The sequence below is a fragment of the Lynx rufus genome, unplaced genomic scaffold, assembly GCF_022079265.1.
Source record: "Lynx rufus isolate CCGP_SWC_20201006 ecotype Redwood Valley unplaced genomic scaffold, mLynRuf1.p SCAF_3, whole genome shotgun sequence".
NCBI lineage: Eukaryota > Metazoa > Chordata > Mammalia > Carnivora > Felidae > Lynx > Lynx rufus.
In genome coordinates, this window is record NW_025814845.1 from 127,008,895 (window position 1) to 127,027,910 (window position 19,016).

Consider the following 19,016-nt stretch of genomic DNA (forward strand, 5'->3'; position numbering starts at 1 on the left):
GATGGATTAGATATGGTGGTGATAGAATAGGTGGGGTCAAGTAACTCCTGAATTTCTGGCTTGTGAAAATGGATGGCTGGTGGAGTTATTCACTGAGATAAAGAAACTAGAAAAGAAATAGGTTTGCAGGAAAACATGATTTTGGTTGCCTTGGAGACATACAAGAGGAGAAGTCAAGTAGGCATCATGGATGCGTGACTTTGAGTATGGAGCAGGGAAAAAGCTGCATACTCTGCATACCTCCCACTGGTAGATTTTCAATTATTGATAAATAACCTATTGATTAGACAGCTTTAACCTATGATCCATTTCCACCAATACTTTTGTACAACTGTGGTATTTTATGCAGTTTAATCCCTCTTTGGAGGCAATTTTAGTCATTCTCTTCAAAATGTCATTATTTACTTTTTCCATCTTTTCTGTTTTTCACCCATATCATTGATCCAAATTGCTACACTGGAAGTATTTATTCATGACCAAAATGAAAATGAGAGAAATGACAGAGACTGCAAAGTAGAGGAATAGATTTGTTCCAAAATTCATGGTTAATTATTGACCTATCAGGTTCAGATCACTCTTCAGATTCATTAGTATCTCTCCTTTGAATTTCCATATTGCCCACCTTTTCTTTAGGTAAGTTTGTTTTCTCTTTCTCATTTAGTGCCTCAGATTTTTCTGGCCTAGATGGGGTGTCAGGGCAGTTGCTTCTGATCACAGCATGGTTCCATCTTTGATAGGAATGTAGAGGAAAGGGGAATCCTGTATCTCAGAAGTGAGCACAGGCATCTTTTAGCAAAAGAACAGCGGGATCCTTGCTACCTTACCACTGGTAATGAGCATACTTAGGCAATTCATTCCCTAACACGAAGTGTTGGGGTGTTTTGAAAACTACCATAAGAGAGAGCAGCACACTACTAGTGAAAATACTCATTTTATGGGCAAAATGCACATCTTTGTTTAGGAAGCAGTATTATACAGTGATAGCATGTCACTTCAGAGGCTCCTGCCCTACCACTAGAGGGAGAGAAAATCCTCTGCATGCAAGTATATTTGATTCCTTTCACAAATGGAAACCTTCCAGTCGGATGCATATTACATAGCCCTTTCAAAATCCTACAAGAGCGATGGTTCCCTTCTCCCCCAAGATTATGTGTCATTTCCAGAAGTGCCCATTGGTTTCCTCAAGCGTGGTCTGGTGTCTAGGAGGGCACTGTTTTCCAAGCACCCCTCCTGTTAGTCAGGTGCTCCTTAGTAGGTGCTCCCACCCAACCCCCTACCATGGGACCATTTCTTACCTTCCTCCTGCATGCCAAATCTGTTATCTGTCAGAACTCTTACTGACAGCACTCTAGCAGAGAGAGCTATTTTGGTTCCACCAAAAAGGTGGCTGTCATCTGGAAGACAGAGATTTTCATTTTCAAGAAGCTCAGAAGGTAGCAGGACAGGGTTTCTAGCAAAAACATTTTCTTAGGGAGAGTTTCTCAGCTCTTATTTTATTCACATAATTGACACAGTACAAATAAATTTAGAACAAGTTTTAAAAAAGATATGTAAGCCAGAGCAGGATTTTTGAGTTGTTACTTATAAATGGCAATAGTTAGAAAGTATGTCTAAAATAGCATGCTTGGTTTTGTTTAGTATTCTTCAGAGAGTCTTTGAATGTCAGAGTTGGATCAGACTGGCTTACCCCTGGGTTTGACTCAAAATCTCCAGGTATCTATATAAACACATTGATTTTTTACACACAAATCATCACCCCCAAATCTAAGTTGTGTTTGACTGTAATCACTCCCTTTCTCATCCTTCTGTTGGCTTGGGATGAGGGAAATGGTGTGAAAACATGGTGTCCTAGGATTTATGACTGCATGACTAACATGGGTACAATGTGAGAGGATGGTGCAAGTGGTTCTAAAAAATTAGAACCACTTGCATCATTTTTCACAATGAAGTAAACGATTTTAATGGAAACATTAAAATTCCAAGTAAAATTTAAAGGAGATAGTTTCCACTATTCACTTTGATAATGTATCACAGCAATGTATCTCAAAATTTCTTTGTATATAATTTTGAAACTTAAAGTTGTGTTAACCGATTTATTCTTTGATAACTACTTTTCCCTGTGGAAACAAAACAGTGCTTTAAAGACGTTTAGCAGACTGATAAACAAAATGCCCCTTGTTGTCTAACGGAGCTGGCTGTAGTATTTCTTAACACAGTTGTGACTTTAGTTCCTCTGTGGGACTATTAGTTTCTATCTGTTCTATGGCTATAGTGCCCAGCCTGCTCTCTTAAATTTTGTGTTATGTGGTAAGGAGGAAGGGTAGCTAGGTAAGTATAAATTCTCTAAGAAAAAAAAAATAACTTAGAATGATGTACATATGACAGAAATTGACAGCATTATTTTCATGTAAGAAGAACACTGGCACTAGAAGGAAGAAGTCCTGCTTTTGAAAAGACATTCTGAAAATAGAAGTTTCCTTCTTAGAAAAACCACATTTTAAGATCCAGTTAGGTGTCATTAGGGGAAGAAGAAAGACAGGGAATAGGTACATGCTGGACAATTGGGAGAACAGGATTCATTTCCTTTTATTTTTACCATTAAGTCTTGATTCTGATAAAATACTGATGTGAAGGGAACAATTGCTTTCTCTAGAAGATTGCTTCAGGGCAAAGAAATCTATAACTTTTTCTTCCTTTCCAAGGCAGGGAAATAGAACACCCTGTCCAATGTCTTTGTAGAGATGAAGTGCCATCTGGGGAAGATGAGTCTAGAGCATAGCTGCTAATAGGCTTGCCTGGCCCATAAACTGTAATCTCTCCACTGGCTTTCCTTGTTTCTGGTCTCAAGGGACGGTTTGCTGTTTCCCCCGTCCTTTTCTAGAAATCTGACTAATCCTGGAAGCAAAGAGAAATTATGTGTAAGAAAGAAGTTCCACCTCTACATATCCTCATGACTCACCATTTACTTGAGAGAAGAGACTCCTGAGTCACAAGTAATGGGTAGTAGAACATGTTAAACACTGTGTCCCTGTAAACTATGTTCGGCATGTGGTGAGATTCCTGCTATGCACTAAGAAGCTGTCTCTTTTCTGTTTTGAAATTGGGTCTTTACCCTTCAAAGTTGCAGAGCTTATACACACACACACACACACACACACACACACACACACACACATTCTGAGTAATATCTTATTTCCAGATCATGTACCTATAATGATGAACAGCTTTTAAATTTCAAAACAGATGATTTTTTTTTGTATGTCAGATGGTTCTCTTGATTTTAAGTCTGAAGATTTTAAGGAGTAAAGTATGAATTTTAAGAACTACTCCACCAAAGACACAGGAGCTCTGATGACAATTTTCCCTGAGTGAATGAAATCCTACTTGCTAATCGAAGGGAAGACGTATCAGACTCCACCAGGGTGGTATAGAAGGGAACAGAAAGGCTTATCTTACACATCCTGCCAGGTAATCCGTGTCATTACCTGTGAGTATCTGGACTGGGATCTCTACATCTAGGCTGCCCTTGAACCAAGAATGGACGGGCTGCACAAAGCAATAAAAGCTGAAGTCTTGTTGGTGGCAGAGCCTTCAGGGCTCGCCACGGTTTAATGTATGGCCATTGAGAGGAGATTTAGTGCTCCATGAAGAGGTGCCAGATTGAATTAAAATCAAGCAGCTCAATTCAAACACATTAGCAATCAAATGATACAACTACTGAGATAAATGCAAAGAGAGAGACAGAAAAAAAAATCCAGTGATTCATGAATACTAATTAAAGAGGGAAAGACTAACATAGACATTATTCTTGTCTCCTTGGAGTCCGACTCTAGATTTTAATTCACCAGTAAGATTCGATAATTTGACCCAACAGTGATTTCAGGTTGATGCTGATTTCACACTTAGACCAGCTTTGTTACTAAAAGGTATTTTCACCCCTTTCATACGTAGTAAAAGTGAAAAGAGATGATACTAAAAATGGGGCTGGATGCCACGTTTTTCAAAAGGCAAAGGAAATCAAGATTATATAAAATGCCACTCTAGCAAATAACAAGCCTAATATTCTGTGTTCCTTCTCTAAGCTATTTTCTTTATTTTGGCTGCCATAGAACATTGATACGGTATTTCTGGGAAACATTTTGCAGTGATTCAGAGCCTGTGATTTTAAAAACTTTATATAGATTTATTCAATAAATGCATTACCTTCTATTTGCCACACTGAAACTCACATAATCTGTTGAAATGTTCTCACAATTTATGGGGGTCAGTTTGACATTTTACAGTCTCTCAGAGTTTAGTGTCCTTAGCAGATGCCAAAATGAAGACTCTTGAGTTTAGGAAAGAAAATAATTCGTCTTGCTTAGTTGTCCAGACTAGCAACCATTTTAGGTGCCTGGGGCCTTTCTCTTGGGATCTATGACAAGAGGACATTCTGCTATGTAACAACCTCCCTTAGAGCAATTTTGTTTTCTAGAATAGTAGCTCACTTCCCCAAGGAAAACCAATATTTTGCTGTTGGCCTACATTGTTTATTGTTTTTTTTTGTTTTTTTTTTAGAAACTTCAACTAGACTTTTCCTTATGCTCCTGTGTTCTCTTTCCCCAACAGAGATCTAAGGTGTCACTTATTTCAAAGTGATAATATCCATTTGTATTGGTTCTATTGTGCAGTGGATCACATGAACTGTGCTTCTTACTGTGTAATAGTCATTGTCCATGGAGTTGAAAAGTAAAATTGAGTATTTATATGTCTTGTGTTAGATTTCTATGGCACCTTTGACTCAAATGTTGTATTTACTCTTTCTTCTTTCAAAAGTGCTGTTATTTATTTTCGCTTGTCAAAAAACAGCAAGTGTGGAAGTGATAATTTTCACTCTGAAATATAATGTTGCAAGACAGGTCAAATTACGGAAAATCAATTAGTTTTTATTACAAGAGTCCTGTATCCGAGGTCCTATTTTGTCTCTAGATACCATAGCTAATGTCTGATCCTCTCCAAAGTAAATGTTAGGAGAAAACCACCCAAGATTTTTTTTTTTCTAAAGCAAAAAACAGATGAGGCCTAGGCATTTAATCTTGGTTAATTAAGATAGAGGCAGAAATAATTCCTCCTCTTCCTATACTTTAAAACCACGGACTCTTGAAAGAAGTTATCATTTACTTTCTGAGGCCTAAAATTTCCAAATACTACAACTGCTATATCCTACGATCTATGCCTTTTGATAGAAGATAAAGGCTATAATGTTCCCCAGGCTTGTGGTTTCATATATGTCTCATCACATCAAGAATTCTTTCTTCTCTGTTATCCTCTGATATAAAATAAACTAATAAGCTCAGTTAGACAAACATATCTAGGCCTTAAGTTTTCATTATTTCATTATGTTATGTTTTCATAGATTTACAGTTGAACATGCCTTTCTACCAAGATAAAAGTTGCCCCCAAATCCCCTTCCTTTTCTTTCAGGTTTTAGGAGGACAGCTTTTGTCTCAAAGATTTATTTTGATGTCAGATAACTTATTATATTGCACCTGGGGAAACTAAATAGCTCTAAAAACAGGAGCACCATAGCACCGAAGATGTTTAAAGGTAAAGAGCATTAATTTCTGATTTCACAATGTCAGTGCTTCCATTTTCCCCACTATAGAACAGGGAAGCCATAGTCAACAAAGTTTTCAATTAGCATTGACTTGCACTTAAAGCACAGATGTAGGATAATCATTTTTAAAGAGTTGTTACACAACATAAAACTTGTAGTAAGTCAAGTTAGAACTCCTGTGTTATCTAGGGCCTACAATTAATTTTTAAAAATCAAAACTCTGTTAAAAATAGCTTTGTATATTGAATTCCAGCATGGCACTGCTTTTTGTAGGGCCATTTCTGTAAAATGCAAGTTTATTTATAGATTGCAAGTGATTCAAAGATGTTACAATATAAAAGGAAATGATACTCTAGAGTCTTTGTTCAGGGCTGTTTGGGGCTCTCTTAGAATGCCTAACTCACTCAGAGGATTGCTTTTAATCTTCAGAAGCAAAAGGAATTTCATAAATTAAAATTGTTGGCCAGATGGAATTTCCTGATTAATTTTTTAGTGTTTGGTGTTAAACATAATAATGAAAGGAAGAGTGCTAGGAGTAAACCCAATTAACATTTCATAAAATTTATTGCTCTAGATGGCTTACCCTTTATTTTTATGGTTTCCAACTACTGTCTTCCTGGACAGCCTGACTACCTGGAAAAACTGAGCATGGTCAACTTACTCCCTCCTTCTCTTCTCTTCCTTTCTTTTATTCTTTATTCAACTTCCTTCTCTCATTTATTCTCCATGTATTCCTTGAGTCCTTACAAGACTACAGGCATCATTCCAGGGCTTCCTTTGTCCTATTCTTTATGGATCCTGTAGAAAGAATATTTTTAGCAGTCTGTAGTAGCAAGTCATTGCTGCTATAATGGTGTCACTGTTGTTGAACAAGAGACTCTTAATTCCATCTGTAATCATACACACGAACTCATAGTTTCATAAAACCAGTCTTTATGAAATGAAAGCAAAGGTGGACATTCTCCCTGCATTTTTTCTTTAAAATTATTTTCAGCTTTACTGAGGTTTAATTAACAAAAATATTGTAAGATGTTTAAAGTGTATGACATGATGATTTGATACACACATACACTGTGAAAGGATTTCTACAAATGAGTTAATTAACACATCCCATCATCTCACATATTTACCTGTTTTTTCTTTTTTTGGTGAGAACATTTAAGTTCTATACTCTTAGCAAATTTAAATTCTATAATATACCATGTTATGTATTAGATCCTCAGATTTTGTTCATATTGTAACTGAAAGTTGGTAGCCTTTTACCAACCTATCCCAATTTCCAATCCCACCCCAACCCTTGGCAATCCCTTTTCTATCTCTGTGGCTGTGAGTTCAACCTTTTTTTTTTTTTTTTTTAGATTCCACATTTAAGTGATATCACACAGCATTTGTCTTTTTTTTTTTGTCTGGTTTACTACACTTAGCGTAATGCCCTCCAGTTTCATCCACGTTGTTGCAAATGGCAAGATCCAATTCTTTTCGTTTTATGGTTGAATAATATTTCAGTGTGTGTGTGTGTGTGTGTGTGTGTGTGTGTGTGTGTGTGTGTGCATATATATACAAACTGCGTTTCCTTTATCCATTCATGGACACTTAAGTTATTTCCGTACCTGTCCTACTAGACTGAGATTTTTGAGTAAAAGGACCATATCTTTCATGTTTCATGCCCTTTAAGTTCTCAGAACTCTGTTAGCTGTACTGGCCACCATTTACCCATTGATCCTAGGGTTATTTCCCACTCACACCATTCATATGACTCTGTTAGGAATTGCCAAGCTGAGCTAGAATTCCATGTCAGGGCTGGCTACATAATTTGGGGGCATCCAGTGCAAAATTAAAATGTAGAATTCATTGATTAAAACTTATTAGGAATTTCTAGATGGAAACAGCAAAGCATTAAGCCAAGAATGGAATCCTTCTAAGCACAGATCCCTGTGTCACTGCACAGTCTGCATGCACATGAAGCTGACCTGCTACACACACACACACACACACACACACACACACACACACACGCACACACAGCTATGGCTTATTTGACCTGAGGAAAGGAATATCTGACCCAAGTAAGTTCAATCAGAGTCCTTTCCTGCTTTATTTGTTTCTTTGTAACTAGAGAACTAAGAGAAGAAGTTTGTCCTAATTGGTTAAAACTGAGCACCTATCAGAAGTCTTGTTTCCAGCCATGTGAAGAAAGTCATTGATGTGCTAAACATACATGCCTCCATCCTATCTCAGACATGTGCAGGAGAATTTTGTAAATATGCAAGTTATCATCTAAAGTCCTGTTGGCCTGATAGTGTCCCCGCACCCCTGCAACTTACTATCCATTAGCTTTGAGTTTCAAGAGGTTGGATCACATGACCTCTTGAGCATTTTCAAGATCTAGAATTCTCTGGGTCTATAATCAGATTCTATCAGACTGACTTCCTCTATAACCATAATGAGTAGAAATACAGAAAATCTCCTGATTACTCATTTTTCTCAGTCGAGGTTCCTAGAACAGCCATTTGTTTAGACCTTGACAGTATGGTGACCTCTTGAGATAGAAAAAAACCTTTCCCTTAAGGCTGGCCATTAGCCAAGGCAATTTTGCAGCAAGGTGATTTTGAGTGCTCCCTTGGAGGGAAAATCACTTAGGTCTAAGCAAAGAAGACCTCATACCCCAGGGAACATCTGTCTCCACATTTCAGTCTCTCCTTTTCCCAGTAGTATAACTCCAAAGAATTTTCTCAAAGAAGATTCACAAAAACACTAGCAAATGAATAAATATTGGCTCCTGGAAGACCTCTTCTTCTGGGAGGTAGTTTTAAAGAGTATCTTTAGGGCCAGGGCACAGTTATCTTCCTAGGACTGGGGTCTGGCTTTTGTTTTTTCTGAATTTTTTTCTATCACTGTATTAGTCAGACTCTTCAAGGAAAGAAACACTGATCAATATTAAATGAAGGCTGTAGATCAAGTTTAAATTGAACAAGTAGTTCACAAACACACTCACACAGAAGCTTAGGGTACACTTAGCTGGATTTACTGCACTATCTCAACTATTTTAAAACAGAAATGTGTATAGATTGAAATCTGTTCCAATGAGAAATAAGTCATTTCTGAAACATCCAAGAATGTGGGGTCCTAGATACGGAACAGCTTGTTGCAGAATGATATTTAAGCAGGTTGTCATTCTTAGGAAGACTCTTCTGTTTATGTCACCCTTTGCAAATTTGTAGGTGAAGATGCTAGAACCCATCATGGTGAAAATTCGTATTTTCACAGTGTCTACCAAGATCTACCCAGACCTTTTTTTTTTTCCCTAATCATGGCTGGTTAATAACCAGAGCCCTGCTTCTGTGCACTGCCTCAGAGGTGAGAAATTGATACGTGTCATAATGATGACTTACTTCTACATTAATATTTTTAGTTCTTTCAATTGAATGTGATTTGGCTTTTTATCCCTTAAGTAAAAACAGAATAAAGCTGAGGTGAAAGCCATAGGACTGGAAGTGAATGAAAGCCTGCAAAGACAATCCCTAAGGGAGGGCTCTTCTACAAATGTCCAGAAGATTATGTCCATATGTCTTTCTGGAACCTTTGCCAAGATAGTCACAGGATCAAAATTACTTCTTCATGCCCATTATGCAGTGTCACATCTTACAGAGCCAAAGGAATAAATTCCAGACATGCAGAACACACGTCCCTTCAGCCTCTCTCAGGCAAGCTGTCAACTCCAGCATTAAAGCACAAATCAAAAAGGGCAGCCAGAGCCTTAAGACTTTTCCTGCTAACCTGTTCCCTACTGTCTGCCTTCCTAACGCAGTGGAGTGAGAAGCCTACAGCCAGGCCCTTGTCCTCCACACTGCACTCTCCCATGCAGGCATTCCTAGCCCAGAAAAAAATAGGGTCAGAAAGGAAGCAGGAAACAGAGGGAAGAGATTCTGTCAGGTAGAGAAGGAGAAAGAAGTCATATATTCATGAAGTCTCTAGTAAAGGACCTACCACAAAAATATTGACCAGTACCGCCTCTCCTTTAGGTGGCTAGAAAGCATGCTTCAAACGCTGCTCCCCTTTTCCTCAGCATACTTCCATTTCTCTCTCTCCCTGTGGTCTGTCCTCCATAGCCGAATGCTTCTGAATGTTTTCACTCTTAGAAACAGTATGATTCCTGTCAAACCACAGCTTAAACTTTTCAGAAAAGCTCTTGAGCTTTCATTTCTGCAACCAAGATCAGCAATCTGTCATGTACAGTGGCATTTCCAACCGACTGCTGGAAATCTCCACCTGGATGCCCTGCCAGCACTTTGAAACCAACGTGTCCACAACGTCTCCCCTCTGAGCGTCATGCTCCTTCTCTGGGCTTTTTTTCTGTTAATCAAAACGGTGCTCTCGGCCATTCTGGCCACAAACATTGAAATGACACATGAAAGTTGTCTCTCCTGTACTGTCGTGTGTGTTTGGTGATTGCCTGGCTTCTGGCATGGGTGACTCCAGGGAGGTGATGCCTCTCCACAGGAAAATGAGCAGTTGTGGGGAACAGGATACCAAGTGTGGTTTCGGACACACTGAGTTTGAGATGTCAGTGAGACATCTAAGTGGATACATGGAGGGCTGGTGGAAAATACCAGTCTGAAAAACAAGAAGTCTAGGCTGAAAAACGTGAATTTGGGAGTCTTAAGAAGGTATGTGGTGGTTAGGACCATGAAAATGATGAAATTAGCTGGGCTGGGGTGTATAGTATGATTTAAAAGTTGTAAATATAGGGGCACCTGGGTGGCTCAGTTAGCGGCAGTTAAGCGTCTGACTTCAGCTCAGGTTATGATCTCACAGTTCGTGAATTTGAGCCCTGTGTTGGGCTCTGTGCTGACAGCTTGGAGCCTGGAGCCCGCTTGGGATTCCGTGTCTCCCTCTCTCTCTGCCCCACCCTCGCTCATGTTCTGTCTCTTTATATATTTTAATATATAAAATACATTGTCCTGAGAGCAAACATGAGGTTTCTGGGTCAGAAGCAGAGTTGTTATAACTGCATGTGTTCCTCACATTGCACACTCCCCTTTCAGGGCAATGTAATGAAAGTCAGATGTCACCTACATGTCATCTACAGGTCTATGACACATTCTGAGTTAATTCTGGAGTTTGGTGTAAGGTGTGGATCAAAGTTCTTATCTTTTGAAATGGACATTCAATTGTTTCAGCACCATTTGTGGAAAAGACTATAGTTTCTCTACTGAATTGCCTTTGCGCCATTGTGAAGAACTCAGTTGTTCATATATGTGTGGACCTATTTCTGGATTCTCTAGTCTTTTCTACTGATTTATAGGTTTATCTTTTTACCAGTACAATACTATATTATTGTAGCTTTAAAATAAAACTTGAAATTGAATAGTGTCAGTTATACAACTTTGCTCTTCTCTCCCAAAGTTGTTTTGTCCTTTGAATTTTCCATGTAAATTTTAGAATCAGCTTGTCATTTTCTATAAAAACATTGCTGGGATTTTGATTGAGATTGCACTGAATCTATAGATCAATTTGGGGAGAGCTGACATTTAACAATATTAAGACTTATTTAATTCATCTAGTTCTTTAATTTTTCTCAGCAACATTTTACAGTTTTCAGTATTCAGGCCTGGCATAGTTTTGTCAGATTTACCCTTAAGAATGTCATTTTTTTTGGTGCTATAATGAGTGGTATTATCTTTAAATTTAAATTTTTGGTTGTCACCAGGATACAGAAACATGACTGAGTGTTTGCATACTGTATTCTGCAAATCTTCCTGAAAGTCACTTATTAGTTTATTGGCTTTGTTGCAGATTTCATCAGGTTTTCTACCTGAACAATTATATTGTCTCAAATAAAATTAGTTTTCCTTTTTCCTTTTAAATCCAGTTGCCTTATTTATTTATTTATTTATTTATTTATTTATTTATTTATTTTTGCTTTATTGCATCAATTAGAACTTCTAGGATAAGTTTGAATACAAGTCGTGAGAATGTACATACTTGCTTTGTTCTTAGGAGGAGATATGTTTTTATATATTTACCCATTGCTTACCAGTTCCAGCACTCCCTTTCTCCTTTGTGTAGATATATATTTCCACTTGTTATCATTTTTCTTCTGCCTGAAGGACTTTCTTTACAGTCTAGATCTGCTGCTGGTGAATTACTGCAGCATTTGTATGTAAACAAAACATCTTTATTTTGCCTTTATTATGTAATGATTTTTTTCTGAGTTCGGAATTCCAGGTTGCACATGTTTTTTTATCCTTTTACTTTATTATTATATTTTCTTATCCCTTTACTTTAAATGTTTTCCCAATGTCTTCTCACTTCCATTGTTTCTTATAAGAAATCAGCTGTAATCCTTACTGTTCTTCTCTACCTAACATATCTTTTTTTTCCCTCTGACCAATTTTAAGATTTTCACTTTATCCTGACGTTGAGCAATCTTATTTGATATGCTTTGTTCTTGAAATTTTTTTCTAAGATCTGTGGATTTATAGGTTCTGCCAGATATGCAACATTTTCAGCCATTTTCAACTTCAAATATTTTTTTGTCCACCTCCTTTTTTTCCATTTCTGTCTTCAGGGACTCTAATTTTATAATATTAGGTTTCTTAAAGATATCCCACAGCCTACTGAAGGTCTTTTTGTTTTTTAACTTTCCTTTTTCTCTGTGCCTTTTTATTTAGATCATTCCTATTACTATGTCTTTAAGTCACTAATCTTTTTTTTATTAATTTATTTTTTAAATTTACATCCAAGTTAGTTAGCATGTGGTGCAACAATGATTTCAGGAGTAGATTCCTTAATGCCCATTACCCATTTATCCCACCCCCCTCTCCCATAACCCCTCCAGCAACCCTCTGTTTGTTCTCCATATTTAAGAGTCTCTTATGTTTTGTCCCCCTCCGTGTTTTTATATTATTTTTGCTTCCCTTCCATTATGTTCATCTGTTTTGTATCATAAAGTCCTCATATAAGTGAAGTCATATGATATTTGTCTTTCCCTGACTAATTTCGCTAATCTTTTTTTATATAATGTCTGTTCTGCCACAGGCTCCACCCAGTGTATTTTTCATCTCAGCTTTGTCTTTGGCAATGAAGCTTATGAGGGAAGGAACATTACTTATCAGGTGGACATCAGTGTCCTAAAGAACTTTTACAAAATGAGTATTTGGCAATTCTTCTCTTTATGCATTTGCTGACCTTCCCTTCTTTCATTTCTAATTTTTATCCAAGGTACACATACATGGTTTAATATACAAGATAGAGAATTAAAGTATATGTGTTAGTTAGAATTAGTTTCAGCTGCATTTAGCAAAAACCCAAAATGACGATGTCTTAAATATATAAGGTTTATTCTCCCTTAGTAAAAGCTATTTAGTGCTAGATAGTCCAGAGCTTGTTTGACAGTGTCTGAGATTATCAGAAACATAATCTCCTTCTAGCTTTCTGCTTCTCTGTCCTCAGTCACAGTGAGGTTCAGGCTTTCATGTCTGCATTCCAGGCAGCAGAAAGAAAAAAAGAAGAAGGATAAAAGGCATGTCATACTCAACAACTTCTGCTTACATCTCATTGGACAGAATGAAGTCACATTGCTAGATCTAGCTGTAAGTGTCATTGAGAAGCATGCCATTTTACCTGGGCATACTGCTCTCCTGAATAAATTTAGTATTCTATTACCAAGAAAAAAATGGGGAAAATTGTAGGCAACAACATTTCTGTCCAAATTTCTAAGAAGAACTATGTCCTCTGGGCCATCTTCCTTCTCACCCCGATTCCCACTTCCTGGAGGCAAACTGTTTTCAGCTATTTCATCTGTTTTCCCTAGAATTCAGGCAAACATTCACATTCAGGCAAAAACAACAACATTGTGCTGCTAAGTATTTTATTGTTTTAAATACTATCTATTTATTTTATTATGGAAAATGAGAAATTTACCTGTCTTGTACACTTATGCCTACACCACTACCACTTCTCTTCACTCATTCTTCCAACATAATTATGTCATAATTTTATTCACTCTATGCTCAGTGTTTATATTATTAGGGCCATGTTAATATGATTCAAAGCTGTGTTATGTAGTATATTACAGTTACATATTCTTTTTAAAATTTTTAATTTTCACCTGTGCCTTTTTTTTTTGCTTAGTTTTGTATGTGCTTAATTTATTCCTAAGATTTTACGTGTAAATTGCATCTCGATTCAGCCAAACATGTATTTGTTTATCAGTTCCATATTTGTTTTAGAGACTTGCTTCTGGAACTCACTGTTTCCTCTTCTGATCCTGGATGGTTGTTCCCTGGTCCTGATACACAACTGTATTCCTGAACAATCCTATTATCATCACCCTGGGGATTCCCTCTACCTTATGAATGTGTAGGAGGAGCTCTATTTCCTTATTCCCATGGTATGTCTTCTTTCTTGGTTTATTTCCTTGTTTTGATAAGGCACATTTTCTAGTAGTTTCTTGAGAAAGGGTATATTGGGTGTACATACTTGAGATGAATATCTGACAGCATATTTGTTCTAACCTCATATGTGATTGATAACTTGGATGGACTTAAAATTCCAGGTTGGAAATAATTTCCTTCAGAATTTTTTTCTCTTCTTCGCTTAGACTTTTAAAGACATTGTTCCATTCTCATTTTCAATGTTACCATTGAGAACTTCTGTGCCATTCTGCTTCTCAGTCCTTTTATGTCATCTGTGTTTTTTTCTCTTTTGATGCTTTTTGGATCTTCTCTTTATTCCTAGTGTTCTTAAATTTCATGACAATGCCTCTATATATGGGTCTTTTTTTATCTCTCCAGCTGGGTATTCCACTGACTATCTCAATCTGAAAATTTATATCTTGCAGTTATGGATAAAAATTTTGAATTATTTTTCTAGTAATCTCCCTCTGTTCTCTCTCTTCAGGGTTCCTACTATGCAGATATTGCATGTCCTAAATTGATCTTCTCTCTCAATGTCTTTGTTATTGTGAGATTATTCTCTTAGTACATTTTCTTTCATTTTTATATAATTTCAAGATGTAGTAATAAATGCATGTGTCCAGTTCTCTGAATTTAACTGGAACCTTCCAACGGCTTTTCAGATACTTTTATTTTATGGTGGGTAGGAACGGTTTTGTAAAAATCCATATGGTCTCTCTGAGATGATAGCCAGATTTCCTTTTGTTGGTCTGATTCTCCCACCTATCAAACTTTGCTTCAGGATGTTTGCACAAAGTAGAAACAAAGGCAAGTGAATGAAAGTATAGCAGGACCAGGTGCAAGCCCCTTGGGCATGTGATTCACTCTCTGTCTTGTGAGGCTTATTCATTTCAGAAATAAGGGACAATAATGCCCCCCCCCCTGCTTTTTATAGCTCAGAGTTGTTGTGATAATTGAATGAGGGCGTGTAAATGAAGATTATTGGAAAGATACATAGTGGTATATTAATATAAAAGATTATAACTCTAAGAAAGGAACACAGAACCTCCTAATGAACACTTGATTAGAACTTCTTGATGTTTTTGACCAGAGAAAATGAAATAAAGCAAGAATAGAAGAAGTAAGAATCAGGTAAGAGACTATTCAAGGTCGCAGAGGAAGCTCTGGACAGTGGATGGAGCAGAGGCCTTTGAGACAGACAAACAGACAGGGTTCATATCCTGATTTCAGAACTTATTTGGGCCAACCGTTAAGTGTCTTTGTCTGCAAAATGAGGAAGATAACATCTACCTTGTCGTGTTGCTGTATGAAACAGATTTATAGAGATAAAAATAAATGTAAAGCCTCTGGAACACAGCTGGCATTTAATAAATAGTAGCAATAATCAGTGGTTAGGGGCTTGCTGGTTCTGGAGCTAGATTGTCTGGGTTTTGTCTAATCTTACCTTCTACGAGTTGTGTGATCTGGGGCAAATTCAGCTCAACAATTCTGGGCCTATTTCCTTATCTTTAAGATAGGATAGTAACAGTAACCACCTTATATGGTGGTTATAAATATTAAATAAGTTAGTCAATGGAAAATGTCTGGAGCCCTGGCACATAATCACCACTCAATAAATACAGGTATTATTATTTTTATTAGCCACTAAACAACAAAGCAACTATTTCAACCATGCATTGAGTCATCATTTGGAGTCCAAATAAAGTCACAGATGTAATTTAATTTGCGTGCTAAAATAAATTTGCACATAATAAATAAATAGAGATTACTTGTTCTGGTACCAGGTGGCTCATTATCTAAAGGACCTCCAGTCTTGTGTCTCTGGTCCCAAATGTACTTAAGCCAGGGGTGGCTTGAAGACATTCTGATGTCAGGGCTCTGGGCCAAGTCCTAATTTTTTACTGAAAAGTAGACGCCCTAAATTGGGAAATAACAAGTCAAAAATGGATGAATTATCTCCTGAACAGCCTTCCTTCATGGGCATCCCTGGGGAGATTCAGACATCAGGGTCTTTCCGTTGAATTCAAAATCTGAGAACATAATAGAACTTATTGAACTTTGCCCTCTTGACTTCAAATATTCCAATGCTAGTTGCCTCCTCCAGCCAATGATTAGATGGACTGTGGGGACCCCGTAAGCTGCTCACCAGCCCCAACTTTACCCTGGCTTGCTTTTGACTCCAGACTTCCTCTTGGCCTGTGACTGCCAGCTTCATACTCTGGCATGGTTCCAAATTATAAGGATGGCAGCCTTGCCCAAGTGCTCAAAGAATATTTGCTGAATGAATAACTAAGCAGTGGGGGCTAATAGAGTGAATATGTCTGTATCCATATCATAGCATATATATGAAACATAAAGGTAATATGTAGCTTATATATATTTTTATATTTATTTAAATCCAAGTTAGTTAACATATATGTAGCTTATATTTTTAAAGGTAATGTCTAGTGTTTGATGCCCTTCCCTGGCTCATGTACTTGCTCTGTAGTGGTTTACTGTTTGTGACTCCTCTAAAAGACTATGAATCTCTCAAAGGTGGGGGACTTATTTTTTCTCGTCTGTAATGTTTGAGGAATGGATGAATGAATGAATCTATCCATTCAGCAAGTATCCGTTGAGCTCGGAGCAGTAATCTGGAGATACAGGAGATACAGCAGAGCAGTGCTCAAGACAGAAGAGGTCTGTGATCTCATGGAGCTTACATTTTGGAGGAGGAGACAACTCATACATGAGGAAGTGAACAAGATAATTTCAGAGAGTGAATGCAATAAACCCCTCATAAATTCCACCGATGCAAATTTCTTTGGTATTTTTTTAATAAGGAAAATGTAGTGTGTAATTTGGCCCTGAGTGCCTTCTCTGTGCATCAGATCTCCACAGAGGGAGGGCATATAGACTGCAAAGATTTCTCTAAATTACTAAACTGTAATGATCTGGTCCTCCAAAATGAGACAAGCTGCAGCACTGCTTAAGTGTTTTAGCTTGGCCTGCAATTTGCTAATCAGAGGCTAGAGGTGACGTGCCATAAAACTACACAGGCTTTTAACTGATAGGTTTACAGAAGGTTCAGCAGCAAATCTGGGCTCTGTAATTGGAAGTTTAAAGGCACAAATCTCAGGTCATTTAAATAAAAAAGCTCAATATTCCTCCCACCTTCTCCCTCTTCAAAAAACTGAAGGAAACCTCTCTGTCAGAAATAATCTGATGCTGGTTTGTAACTGCAAATGAAGGAAAAATGGATGACTATTGACAACTAAGTCCTTACCCGTAGCAATTTTAACTTATAAGTGTATATGAGAAAAATTATTTCTTAAAAACATGATAAACAGATTTTGAAAATATTGTTCTAAACAAACTTAAATAGCCTAGACCAAATTTCACCCTTTGATACACACAGATAACTCTGGCTGAGATGATTATACAAAAGTGAGGGCTGTACTTGGACCTCAGAATACTATGTTTTCCCAAGAGAAGAAGGTGGTCTTAAGCATGTCTGAATGGTTCTGTATCCACATGTAGTGTTTGTGTGTGTAGTTTCTGTGTCTCAATGCACTGCCTATGACACGTTTCAAGAACTAGGTAGAAATTAGAGCTAAAAGGATGAGGACTCACCTCCTTTTTGCTAAATGATCCCTACTGTGGCTCTCAGAAAAGCTTGTTTTAGGGGTTTATGTGTATACACGTGCAGGTGGAGATTCTCTTCTGATCCTCTGATTAGTTAGTAATCTGTAGGTGGCCAAGAGGTGGGATAAATAGGAAGTGGGGCCATGAAACAGAAATGTCAGCAACCAGGGTACATTCCACTGGTGCTTCCCTCCACCAGCATTGCCTAGTTTTCTTTCTGATCCCTGTTCTGTAGACTGCTACAGAACAAGGAGTGGTTCTATGAAGCCAAGGAATGGGCAGAAGGAAAATAAGATCTACGCCTTTTCTTCTAGTCCTATTCCTCGTGTTTAAATTAAAGCATTAAAGCTTCAGAACCTTGGAATGAAAAGCATTGACATTAGTGGGAAGGGGTCTATCTTTAAGTTTGTATTAAGTCAACTCTATAACATGATAAAAATAAATTACATATTTCATCCTAAGCATACATGAAAAAAGTGAGAATAAATTATTCCAAAGAGATTACTCCTTAGAAAAGAGCTATTATACAACTTCTACTCTTGCTCTAGTAATTCACTTAGATTTATATTCAGAATGTGATCAGAACACATTAATCCAAGCAAGATACTGCCCAAGAATTTCAGTTATTAGTTACTCTCCTCTTATAATTACACATGCATTTTCAAAGGAAGCACATGCATGCAAATAGACAGACAGACACACGAACACATGATGCTCCGTCTCATACAGTGCAATCACTTTTGACAAGCTAATTTCTAGTAGGTGCCCAGTCATTGGGTTTCACAGCTTAGCTATTCATCGACAGACAGGGTGTCTGTGTTTTCCCCCATGCACTTCCAGTTTGTAGAATAGTGCCAGACTGGCATCTTGTCTTGTGACTTGATAACAGATTCCATTAATAGCGCATCCAGTGGTACTAACATGCAGTCCCTCTCAGCTGGGAGAATCTGGCAATCAGTGCCAGGCTGAAGAATTGTAAGTGTTGGGGCGTGCACGTGCCAGGTCATGCATAAGAAGGCAACTGTGAATTCACACCCTCTGTGTGCACAACGAATTATAAAAGGGGAGCTTTGCAACTAAAAAGATGAGGGAAGATTATGGGTAAAGACTTTCCTGATATTTACCATCCTCACTTTGTGAAATCTGAGGTGAAACAAAATCCCCATTGTTTCACTGGGTTGGGACCAGGCCTAGTTCTGTGCTCTATTTATCCCCCAACACATTGCTAGTTCTCAGTGATTATCATTATCATTATTAATGATGGTAATAATTGACAACATGGTAAATAACTTGAAAAGAGCTAGTTTCCAGAAGAAAAAAAATAAGTCACTGTAATAATGGCTCTTTTACGCAGTAATAAATAGCACATTTGTGTC